Genomic DNA, 12,573 nt, shown 5'->3' with positions numbered 1-12,573 from the left:
GGGAAATGGAAATAGTAAGCCACTGATGTGAATTATTGGTGGGATGAATTTTGTTCACACTGTACAACAGTGGGTAAGTGAGGAAGTGCATATATTTGTGATTAATTTATAACTGAACCCATTGATATTGGTGTCAAACACGGTAGTAGAGCTGACGTGCGTCAGTTATCATTGTTTTGACAATCATTTTTAGCCGTCGGATTCGTGATGAAAGAGCTGATCGAACGATGAGGGAAACCTTTCTTCAATATAACCCCTTCAACCCTTCGGAGTTCAAACCAAATCTCGATCTGCAGGTTTCTCCCATCGATCATCTCCCTCTCCGTCTCCGTCTCCGTCTCCGTCTCCGTCTCCATTCCTAAACAAGATCTACTTTTTCCTCCTCTTCTTCTAATTTTCGATCTCTCTCCTCTTAGTGTTTTCAATCTTCTGGGTGACTGTTTCAGTAAGGATAAGATCGTCTCCCATCACTTGTCAGCTAGGGATGGCCGATTCGTCGTCGTTTTGGAGAAATCGTGCTATATTCAGTTCGAGTACTTGGTGTACTACGAGAGCCGCATCACCGGAAAGCTGAGCTACGGCGCGATCCGAATCTGAAGGGCATTCAGGTACAAAGATTGTTCTTTTGGTTCGTCGTGGATGAGATCAGGGTCGATTTGCCGCCGGCCGATAGTATTTACTTCACCGTTGGGATCATCAACAAAAGCTCGATGTCGATCAGTTCCAGAATGTTCATTCTTGTCGGGACGGGCTTTCGGGTACGGGTACGGGTTCGGTTTCTTGCCTCGGGTCGTTGAAACGGGTCATTCTGCTTTGATTAAGTTTTGATGCTTTTTGATATTTATGGTTAAATTTGGATCTTTATTTTTCTGGGTTTTGGATTGTTAATATGCATTTTGGATTAATATGCTTCTGCATTGTGAAATGAATCAAACTGTTCTTTGTGCATGTAAATGTTGAAGCTTGTTCTACTTGAAGCTTATTCGGATATAGTGGATGTAGTTTGCGGTTTGTATGTAGTTTATACACTGAATTGAGGGGGTTAGGCAATGCTATTTGTAGAATAAAGCTAATGGTGGGTTTGGTTAAATGGTTGAACTAGCATGTATTTCGTACAAAACTCTTCAATCACGCTAAAATTAATTCCTTGACCTTGTTTTAGTTTTTTCATTTACTTTAATAAACTAGCTTAGTTAGTTCTCATATCAAGGAAGCTGTAGGGCATAGCTGAACGATATTTAATTTTGCTTTGTTGGGATCCTTGGCAGAGATGAAAACCAGGGGTTGCATATCTTGTCTTCACACGCAAGGGAAAGACATTTCACCTTGCCATATTTGTGATTCCAAGGAAAGCCTGACAAGTGAAAATGTGTGATCAAACATTGCTTGCTGTGGCTAATATCTTTTTGAGAAGTTCTCTGTGTATGAACTATGAAGTAAATAGAAGCAAATCGGAAGGTTATCTACTGATGCATTATTACAATTATCCTCCAAACTTAACGGTTACTGAAGTTTTCATAGATATAGTGTACAAATCCTCATCCCCAATGTAATGGCCTAATAGTTCCAATACTAAAGCCCATACTGTGTATTTCTACTGTTGTTGATTCATTTCTTATCCTTTAATTCTTCTTGCTACAGGGGTCCAAGATTGTTTGAAGCTGCTGAAGCCTTCTACTTGGTATGAGTCTTGCTTATATTACCCTGGAAATAAAATGCTAGTAATACAAGATTTCTAAATTATTGTGCTTTTGTGTGAGGACCTTGTTGATATAGTTAAATTAGTTAATTGTAGTGTGCAGGGGTCGATGTTAAATATGAAGAGATAATTGAAGCAACTTCAATTGACTCCAGCAAAGTCTTACGGTCCTGCACTGCTCAGGTCTCTTAGTTCACTTTCTACATTTATTTTAATTTCTATACATGTTTCACTTAAGGACTTTATGATTTGGATGGCGTTTTACTGATTCTTTGTATTGTTTATATATTGAAATTTTACTATGATTTGCTCAAGTTTTCCTTTTTTTTTGACTTGTTTTCAGTAGGATCATGAGTGAAAGTTTTCATTGTCATTCTCATTGTTTCTGTTTTGGTTGACACCAAAAACCAATTGAGTAATGGACTAGATTATGTCAGGCACTTTTGGTAAGACTTGGTATTAGAGATGACATTTTCTGTTCAATCTTACCAGAAAGAGATTGCCATTTTTGTGATTCGGAGAAAGTATACTAATTCCTCAAGATTTAAGAGTTGGGAAAAATATATATTTCTGTACCATAATTTAAGGACTCTTGCCTTTTTGCTCACTCTCTTCCTGATAGCTTGATTCTAAATAACTAAACAAGCAATAACTAAACATGCTTGTTTGTTTTTTTGACCATTTCATATTTGCATTATAATGCAGTTGCAGCTGCTACTGACAGGAGACTTCTTCGATGATATATGATTTATGTACTGCCATGAGCCTCCTTGAACAACAGAGGTACTTCCATAATTTGATATGCATCTATACTGCATCTGATTTATCCTTGTCTGGTTGATAAACATACTGCATCTGGTTTATGCTTGTCTTCTTTGCTACCATAGCCTATATTATGAGCATTAATGTATAGCACTTTTTTTATATAATTGTTAGAATAAAAACTAAATACAAATTTTATCTTGCAGGTTATCCGTAAGGAAGGGTTGCAGCCTTGGGGAGGAAGAGTGATGGGTTTATCTGTAATTTTTTAGTTTGTGTAGTTTGATACTTTTTAAAATACAGTATACAGTACATTAATGTAGAGGTGCCAGTTGGCACCTTATTTTTTTAATCCAGCTTCATAAATTTGCCACTGATATCAGTGACATTCCAAAACCACCATTACACTGATAATGGTTGCTTTGGCACTAATTGAGATGTAATTTTGCCTTGGTTAAAGGTATGACACTGTTAAATTATTGGTGTGTAATGCCCCAATAGCACCTGCTATAGAGGGGACTGATTCTTCTTTAGTGGCTGCATAGTGGGAAATGAGATTAACCACTCTTATCAGTGTGTATTGAGACAAAGGAGACTAATTCACATTGGTGTGGAATGGGGAAATTTCTAGTAGTGAGTCTACACATATTGTTATGACTATAAATGGAATTCATAATTCAGTCCAATGAGTCTAGTAAATGGTAGAAGGCAGAATGAAAGAAAAAAAAAAAGAAGAAATTTTGAGTTGTTTAGATTCTTGTAGATTGTTTTTTAGTGACATTTTTATGTACTTTGAGACTCCCCATAGGTAGTTTTTTCGCTAAACATTTTAGTACTCGTATGCAAACCTGATATTTGAGTGTATATATGTACTTCACTGCATGTATAAGTTATGAATTTATATTTAAGAGAGTTCTTCTGTTGTGCAGGTTAATGATGTTGTTCTTGCAGTGGATAATACACTTTTCCTGTTCTTTAGATACCACCCTCCAGGTTTGTTATCCTTGACGTTTGTTGTTGGTTTTGTAACCTATACATTCTTTTTGAGCTGTTCCTGGTTCGTTTTATATTTTGACTTATTTTTCATTGAATTGCACCAGACGATTACATGTATATCAGAGATGACCAATCTGTCTTATATCAACATTTTGACAATGAATTGTTGTATTTACTTAAGAGTGCTGGGTTGAAAGCTTTTTGCAGTGGTTGCCAGTGGGGACTTATTTGGCCACTGTACATAGACAGGGTGCTGCAGTTTGGGGAGGTGCCACCACCGAGTTCAAACGACTAATGTGTTATGCTCATCCACAAGTAGCTTTTGGTTTTCTGGTTTCAACTTATAGTATTTCATATCCCTGGAGGAAATGAATTTGTTGACTCTTTCACTGATATCAATTTACTGAATACATTTTGTATATGGTGGGATTTGAGTTAATTTGATTGTTTAGAACTTTGTAACAATTAGACAACAAGAATAAATGAAAAGTATTGTCCAAGATTTTATAGCACAACGTGTTGTCTCAAAGCACAAATATGTTTAATTGTTAGTCTTCACACCACACTTTCTGTCAAAAGAATTGTCGAATGTATACAATAGCCACGACGGCTATAAAATAAAAACTGTCATCTGAATAAAATTCACACAATGAGCATAAAATAAAGCGACCACTTAATCGCAATCACACAACGGTTGCTAAAGTTGCCGGTCGTCTGAGTAAAGTTCACACAACAGTTAACGCTGTCGAAAGCCTGTCGACAGATATGCCGAGCCCTTCAGACGACAGTTCTCAAAATCGGCCTTCATCAGACGTCACCGAGATATATGACAACAGCCTCCCTATCAGACGACAGTTTTTAGCCGTAGTCTGATTCAATTTCTGCAGTAGTGACATGAGTCCTCAAACTGGTAACATGAGTCCTTAAAGACCGGTCCTGAGAACTCAGAGGCTTAATGCAAAAATTTGATCAAGGTTTTATGTTCATTGCATAATGAGTTAAAAAAAAAAAAAACAATATAACAAAGCAAATATTATGACAAAATCATTCAACAAATAAAAATTATCCTTGAAAGAGCAATGTAGCGACCCGAATGGGTATACCACAGCGCCGTAATATTAAGCCAATAGGAGCTCGATACGTAGTAGACGTACCGTGCACCTACCGACTTAATACTACAAGGCCTTTTGAAAACACAATTTTTAGAAAAAGGGAAACCAAAAAAACTTTTAAATAAGGACTTTAAGTCAACAACCCAACACTTAAATCAACAAGTCTGGAAAACCAACAAAATAAAGTGGGCAAGTGCACTGTGATGCCTTAGGGCTTACATCATAACCGAAATGAAAGGAGTTCAACAATAACAATAAAACAAGGGGTGAGGCGCGCTCCCAGGTAGGCGGACCTCACAGAGTTCAACATGAAATGAAAAACGAGTAGAACGATGGAATACCACAAGGGAAGAACTTCAAGCAACAGGAACAGCAACACACGGACTCGGCCAACGACCCACTTCTAATCCAAATCGTCCGGAATGACCTCGTTGTAACCTGAAATGTAGGGGTGAGCATTTCGTCCTCGCTAGCCCAATAGGGGCCGACCCAACCTTAGTTAGGTTTGAAATCTAATAGGTAAAACATAGCTACTAGAATATAGGTCGCACGCATTTGTAAAATCAAGTAAAACAAATGCAAACAAAAACAATCACAGTTGTTTCGTTTCAGGAAATCATATGCAGCATGCTTCACACAATTTGGAGCTCCGAGATACTTACCTGCCCACTAAACCAAAATAAATCGGTGACCGACCTGGTTCGTCCTGAGTTCGAGAACCAGCCAACTACTCTGTAGTCCTTGTGACTACAAGTAGCGAAAGTGTCCATTTCCTGGCTCTGAGTCTCCTATGACTGGTTCACTGTCTGTACTCACCTTTCCTCGACAAACATAGGAGCACAGCCCCCTCCGGAGGTTCACGGTTATCGACACCGTGGGATCCCTAGGAATCTACGCGTCTAGGTCCCATTCACTTTCAGGTCACAAACACAAACATACAAAAGGGTACAGTATCTCAACATGCAAGTCTAGCCTCGGTTTTCGCAATCCACAATTATCCGTTCTGAAAACACATGTATCACGAGGCATCGACTAATGAACAACCAAAAACATACTTGCAGGCAACATAATATTTTACTAGAGCATTCCACATATATCGAAAAGCCTCTAACAAGGAAGGGACAGCTCACCCTACCTGGAATATGCCGGCGTATTCCACACTCTGCTGCTTCCCGCTTAAACTTTCTTAACGATCGTGTTTCCTAAACCATTACTTAGTTGGTAAGTAATTATCCAGGTAAACATCATGATCAACTTTAAAGTAATCGCGCATACTAAATCCTTTTTATTTCAATGAGGCCATTAATTATTTCTTTCAACCTTTACCAATTTGGGAAACTAACTTCTTTCTTAAAAAGGAAAACGTCCTTATCGCTCCGCAAAACTTTCGCCAATCCGAGCAACCAAAGTTGAGTCGATCCTCACGTTTTACGAGGTCGGTCAACCATGGTCAACTCTCGGAGTTGACTTTTGGACTTTTGACTTTGACTTCTGACTTTTTGACCAAGTGATCCTTTATTTACCATTATTTATTATTTATTAAAAATAAATAAGTAAATAATTCTTATTTATTAAAAACAAATAAATAAATAATTATAAATAAAGTTTTACTTTTACTTCTACCCATTTACTTCTCCTTTTTCACCTTTTCACTTTTACCATGATTTTTACCTCCACACTTTTACTTTTACCTCCTTTTTACCGAATTTACCTTTACTTTCACCATCTTCACTTTTTTACCACTTTACCACCGTAAAACCTCCTTTAATCCAATTTTTACCATTTTCTTTATTTTCCTTTTCTTCCAAAAACAAATCCATTTCTTTTCTTCTTCCTTTTCTTTTTCTTTTGGCCAACACTACACAACAATATTCACCAAATCTTCAATCACAAAATTCCAACACTTTGAAAATCATGCTAATAAAATCCTACCAATTAAACCATCCTCAAATCCCTAATTTCACAATTTTTCCAACAACAAAAATAGCTCAACAAAAACCAAATCAACCAAATAAATTCCAAAAATTCTAGGGTTTGTCCAAAACCCATTCCTTACCCTTTCTTCTTCAAAAATCACATCATATTCCTTCTCCTTGGCCTTCTTCACCTACAAATCCGTCCATAATCAACATCTCAACCAAAAACTCGAAAATAAGGTTGCATGGATAGATCCTTACCAAAAATCCTTGCCAAACCCATAGCCTAGCTTCATGGTTCAAGGAGAAATCGGGTTCATGCAAACAAAATCACAAACCCAAATCAAAAACTCGGATTTAGGAAGAAAGATGTATAGATCGAAGGAATATAGGCTAGATTAGGATGGAAAATACCTTGATTTGAGCTTGGAAAGAAGAAATCACAAAAGCCCCAATTTTAGCTTCGGGTTCTAGGGTTTTTGGGGGATTAAATGGCTAAATTTCATGATTTTGGTTAGAGAAATGGAAAGAGGGAAGGAAGAGGAGAAAATCTGGAAATTTTGGTTGAAATCCGGATTCCGGCGACGGCGCCGGCGGCGATTTCCGGCGACCGGGTAGAGAGAGAGGGTCTCGGCTAGAGAGAGAGAGAGGTGAAGGAAAATGAGGGAAGTGGCTAGGGTTTGAGAGGAAAGTTTTGCTTTTATACCTCTCCCAACTTTAATTGTGAAAAGTCCGATTTGCCCCTCCTTTTGGGCCAAATGGGCTTGGGCTGTTCCATTATCAGTTTTCTCTTAATTTCCTCAAGCCCAATCCGAAAATACAACACCAAACACCCTTATTTCTCCGACACTTCACCGAATCCTTTCGGGAAAATTTTCCGGGCTTGTCCTAAGCCTCGATACTTTTAAAAATAGTTTCCTAGACCCAAATTGGATTTTCTCTAAATTCTTAATCCTTTAAAATGGCCTCAAAGTCTTAACCTAAGCGCGAAAACTTATATACCTTACGAATACGTAGTTTCATACGTTATACGATAAATTAAAATAATCAATAAATAAAATAAAAAGAATACGGGGGTCTACAAGCAAGATAACTAAGAAAGTCTTGAATAATGTCAAACACGAGATTATAGCTCCAAATACATTTATAATGATAATAAACTTCACAATTCAATAGATTAACAATTACATGCACAAAAAAATAAAAAATAAGAACAATGGTAAATTAAACAAGAATGAAAATTTTAAAATAAACATGGTGGATCGAAGAATATATATGAAATACTTTCAGAGATTTAGAGAAAAGTAGGAACAAAGTTTTGGAGGAGGTTTTCAGTTAGTTTGCCGTAGACAAACCGTTGTTTCAGTAACCGACCTACTTAAAAAAACAAAAGTAAAAGGATATGGGAAGATTTGAACCAGGGACAACTAGACAAGGAAGAAAAGACAGAGAATTTTACCGCGCAAAAACACTTCTACATATGTTTGTCCAAACAAATATATTACACACACACACACATATATATAGATATATATATATATATATATATATATATATGTCTATATATATATATATAGACATATATATATATATATATATATATTACACACACACACACATATATATAGACATATATATGTCTATATATATAAATTGGTGATCGTTAAGGCATGAAAAACTGCAATTTACACGAACGGACCAAATCTGTCGAACCGGAACCGTTCGTGTTTATAATGATAAATTGCAGTTTTGGATGCCTTAACGATCATCAAATTGGCTGAAAATTTGCAGAAGTGATCTATACATTAGGACCTAAAAACTGAACAGTTAAGATGTGAAAATATGATCGAAAAGTTGGTCTAATGCCTATCCTTATAAAAAACCAAAAAAAGGGATCCCTTACTAGAAGGGCCCTGATATATAGACACACACACACACATAGATATATATATATATATATATATATATTCAAAACTTGGAGGCCTCCGAAAACCCGTGGTTAAGTGCGACCACACCACATGAACATCTTCAGGGCCGCCCCTGAGTCGAACATTGTAGAATTGGAAGTTTGGTAAGCTTGTGCATAATTTTGAAATCAGCAAGCCATGATTGTGATTCATGTTTGAATTTTAGAGGGGTAAGAGTACAATATCTAAAGTAATGCTAGGTCATCCTTTTTGCATACCACATGTATACCCTACCTCATCTTTTTGGGTATATTACATGACGTACACTACTACAAAAATTGAATCAGACGACACCTCTCAGACGACACATCATAGTTTTCTGTCGTCTGATTGATTTTTATTTTTTTGTACGTCGCTTTTATAAAACCCGTCGTCTGATATGGTATAATGAACTAGTTCAGAAGACATTTAAGAATAAAACTGTTGTATGACCCTAAAATAATTGAGCGGTAAGTTTCCCACCATATCTGTGGTGCCAAACCCCACTCCAAACTCAAATTTTCCCCCCAACATGTAGTAATCATACGACGAGAAACAATAAAACTGTGGTCTGATTAATATGTTTGGCAGAAAGCAAGGAGATTTTTCTCCAACTCCTCAACGAGGAAAGTCAAATTGATAGGAGACAAATTTCCTCATATACTCAGACCACATTGTTATAAAATTCTGTTGTGTGAGTCTTTGTGGGGCTTTGTCCAAATTCATAGGGCAAGGCTTGAAACCCTACGTTCAGGCAAAAAAAAATATGAACTTTTCACCCTGAAACCAAAGCCCTCACTCCTCACTCTCGACAGCTCCCCACTCTTTCTCGACACAAAGCCAAAACCAAAACCCTTAATTACTTTCTTCTTCGACAAAGCTCTCTCTCTCTCTATCTCTCTCTCTCTCTCTCTCTTTCCATCCCCCCCCCCCCGACAAACCCCGATCTCTCTCTTCTTCCACAAACCCAACGAAAGCTCTCTCTCTTCGACAAACCCAAACCAAAACCTAATGGGTTATTCGTTCTGGGAAATAGCGAAGGCCTTCATCAATGACCACTTTGAGCTCGCCGTTGACCTCTACACCCAGGCCATCGCCATCGACCCCAACAATTCCGAGTTTTGCTCCAACCGCGCTCAGGCCAACATCAAATCCAATAATCTCACTGGTAACAACCCCCTCTCTCTTGCAATTTCTGACGCCGGTTCTTCGTCATCTTCTTGTTTCGTTTCTGAGACCTAAAATTGAAGGAATTAAATTGCGTTTTTTGTGTGAACTGATTGGTTTGGGGTTTGCTTGTTTAGAGGCTGTGGAAAACCTAATGGGTAGACCTATAGTGTTCTTCAGATCTTTTGGCAGTGGCGTGTTGCTTTCAGCGGATTTGAAATTCAGCTATGGGTAACCAAGATTTGAATTCGAACAATGGAGCTGTGGATTTGGGATTGAAGGCAAAAATGTCAAAATTGGGGCTAAGAAGATAACTAAGAAGGTTTCTAGGTAAGTTTTGATTCAAAGTTTTAGTCTTTTGTTCTCATGATCTTAGGTGAAGGATGCGCAAATTTATCAGTTTTAGATTTATATGTTTCTTCTTTTCTTTGATTATTTGGGTAGACTTGTGATCAATTAAAATGGCCTTAGAAGATTAATCATGTGATTCTTGGTTAGATTCTCTGTTGAAATAATCTTTGATTTGGATTTCTCTGGCTTTTTCCTACAGTATTCTTTTCCTTGTTTTTCCTTCACAGAACATGATTTTGCCTTTATATCAGGACTTTGGTCTGTAAGGCTGTTCTTTGGTGGAAGATATGGGGGTCGAAGATTTGGGATTTGAGAAGGTCCAAGGACCAGTTGGGACTATCACTGAAGGAGAGAATTCCACCAAGGAAAATGGGAAACTAGAAGAAGGGTCAGGCCATAATGAGCCCATAAAATTTGGATCACATGGTGATGAAATGGCTAAAAAGGAAAGGAATGGGGTCAACGACGATGGAACTTGTGAGAATTCTCCCTAGTGCAGAAGATGAGGTCAACGTAGCTTGTTTTCATCCTTCTGTCGGAGGTGGCCTTGTTTATGGAACTAAGGTAAGCAATTGGATTTGGTATCCTCCTCTTTTAACATATCTATAGCACATGTTTCCTTGTGTGGTAAGTTGGTAGGATGGGGTGAAAGTGATTTCATGTTCTAACTTTTGTTAGAAATAAGCTTTGACAACCATAACTCTTAGTACATATCCCACAGTTCTGGAGTAGGTTTATGTAACTTGTCTTTTTACCTATATTGACTTGATCTTGTCATTCTTCCTGATTGTATCATCCAAATGGGTTTTGAAATGATGAATTATATTTGTTTGCTTTTTGAAAAACCCAAATTGTGCCCTGTTAACTGAAGATCATATACTCTTATTAACTGGAACAAATAGTACAAGCCTCAGAGAACTCTGTGGCCATATCTAGTCATTCTTTATACTGCCCAGTAATGTAGGACTTAAAAGTTTGTTTTGGAATTTGCTAGGCCAAACATTCTGCATTTCTTTGCCAGGATTGAGATCCATTTGACAAAATATAGTGAGCTTGATTGATTTTTAAATTTCAGAATTTCAATCTTTTCATTTCATCATAATTCACCTTTTTCTTTCTTGAATGCATATCCATCGATAGTCAACATCACAACCTCACAACTTGCTCGTTTTGTTTCCTTCTTTCATGCTTACGCTTTCCTTTTTTGTTTAGTGTATGTTAGTAGTCAAGCTTCACAACTTGTTCATTTACCTAGAAAGCTTGGACTAGAGATTTGGAGATTTGGAGTGAATTAGAGATTTGGAGTCTCTAATTCATATACTACTGATTTATATATACTGCTGATTCTCTCCATCGATTCAGTCTGGGTCATTCAATTGATATTCAATCTGTTTGTTTTAGGTTGATGCAAATTTCAAAAGAGGCAGAGGAGACCATAATAGTGATCCATTTGAGGCTACGCCACCGAGCAGGTTTTGTTTCTATTTGATTTGATTCATTGATTAATTGGTTTTAAATGATTTAATTAAGTGAATTCTATTTTTGATGTTTAGGTTTCGTCACAAACCTATAGTGTTGATGCGAATCTCTGCCTTTCTTCGTCTCTATCAGGTGATTTAGGGTTTAGGAATAGAGTTTATGGTTTTGACTAGTTTCTATTTGGATTCTGTGCTATGTTTTGATGGTTTGTTCTTGTAATTTTTTGGTGTAATTTGAGCCAGATCATATTGGCACTCAAATTGTTGCTCGTATTTTGGTTAAGGTTTGCATTTCAATCTTGAATAGCTTTCAACTTTTGATTTAGATTGTTATTGATTAAGTAGTGGAATAAGAAATTTGTTTGAAGTTTTCTATATGTTAATGTGTAGGCACTGATGGCAATGCCTACTCCCGATTTCAACCTTTGTCTCTTCCTAATTCCAGAAAGAGTGGTATTGTTCTTTTATTCTCTACCGATTTACAATTTAATTGTTTCCATGAATAATTGAGTAGTGCATTGGTTGTTTGTAATCTTTCCCAAAATCCCAACTTGTTCTTGGTTTGGTTTTTCAAAAAGAGAGAATCTTTTTTGCTTGGTTTTTTTTTTTGGTTTGAAAAGTTTGTATTGTTTATTGGTGGTTTATAGCTGGTTGTTTCATCATGTTTGTTGGTTCGTCCATGGCTGAGATTTGTTTTTCTTACCCAACTTATGGGTGTTTGTACTATTGCAGTGCCATGCTTGCTGGCCCAAAATGGGCACCATTTGCTTCTTGGCTCACTGGCTGGTAATTATATCTTTGCTTTGTCTCAACTGAATCATCTCTTGGTAATCTAAAGTCTTTCACTTTAGGGATCTGCACTGGTTGACTTACTGAGCTTCACAGCTCTTGCGCTGAAGTTTTAAGTACATGCACTGTGTTTGAACATTCTTCTCGATTATGACTTCTTCTCTGTTTGTTACTTGGTCTAGAGTTTGATTGATGTGTAGTTCAACTCTGTCGATTTCTTTTTTCGACAATGTATAGTTCTTTCGATTAGGTGGATTTGGTGCTCACCATTTTTGTTCAAGATGCTAATCTCTTGTTCAAGAAGCATCTAACAATTGTCACACACTTGAAGCTGCCAGCAAGATTCAGTCAATTTGT

At 37.1% G+C, this 12,573-nt stretch overlaps 3 long non-coding RNA genes across 13 annotated transcripts; 2 read left to right on the top strand and 1 right to left on the bottom strand.

The window, feature by feature from the left end:
* The first annotated feature begins 208 nt into the window (after positions 1-208).
* On the top strand, positions 209-3,972 carry LOC112169665. Of its 11 annotated transcripts, XR_002924802.2 has the most exons (8): positions 214-764; positions 1,269-1,458; positions 1,642-1,681; positions 1,796-1,882; positions 2,405-2,482; positions 2,668-3,094; positions 3,391-3,454; positions 3,562-3,972. It is a non-coding gene; the product is annotated as an uncharacterized LOC112169665 (long non-coding RNA). The 11 variants fall into 11 exon arrangements; XR_002924798.2 differs by having other exon boundaries at positions 209-764; positions 2,668-3,454; XR_002924799.2 differs by having other exon boundaries at positions 216-764; positions 3,391-3,972.
* Positions 3,973-5,589: 1,617 nt separating this feature from the next.
* Positions 5,590-7,147, bottom strand: LOC112174077. The gene is made up of 3 exons (XR_002925834.2): positions 6,747-7,147; positions 6,626-6,676; positions 5,590-5,771 (listed from the first exon to the last, which is right to left on the bottom strand). It is a non-coding gene; the product is annotated as an uncharacterized LOC112174077 (long non-coding RNA).
* Positions 7,148-11,575: 4,428 nt separating this feature from the next.
* LOC121049885 lies at positions 11,576-12,300 on the top strand. The gene is made up of 3 exons (XR_005801516.1): positions 11,576-11,711; positions 11,818-11,880; positions 12,160-12,300. It is a non-coding gene; the product is annotated as an uncharacterized LOC121049885 (long non-coding RNA).
* Positions 12,301-12,573: the final 273 nt, after the last annotated feature.

This window comes from Rosa chinensis, chromosome 6 (assembly GCF_002994745.2).
Source record: "Rosa chinensis cultivar Old Blush chromosome 6, RchiOBHm-V2, whole genome shotgun sequence".
In the NCBI taxonomy this organism is placed as follows: domain Eukaryota; kingdom Viridiplantae; phylum Streptophyta; class Magnoliopsida; order Rosales; family Rosaceae; genus Rosa; species Rosa chinensis.
Note: the sequence above shows the minus strand (reverse complement) of the source record. Positions and strands in the feature narration are given on the sequence as shown.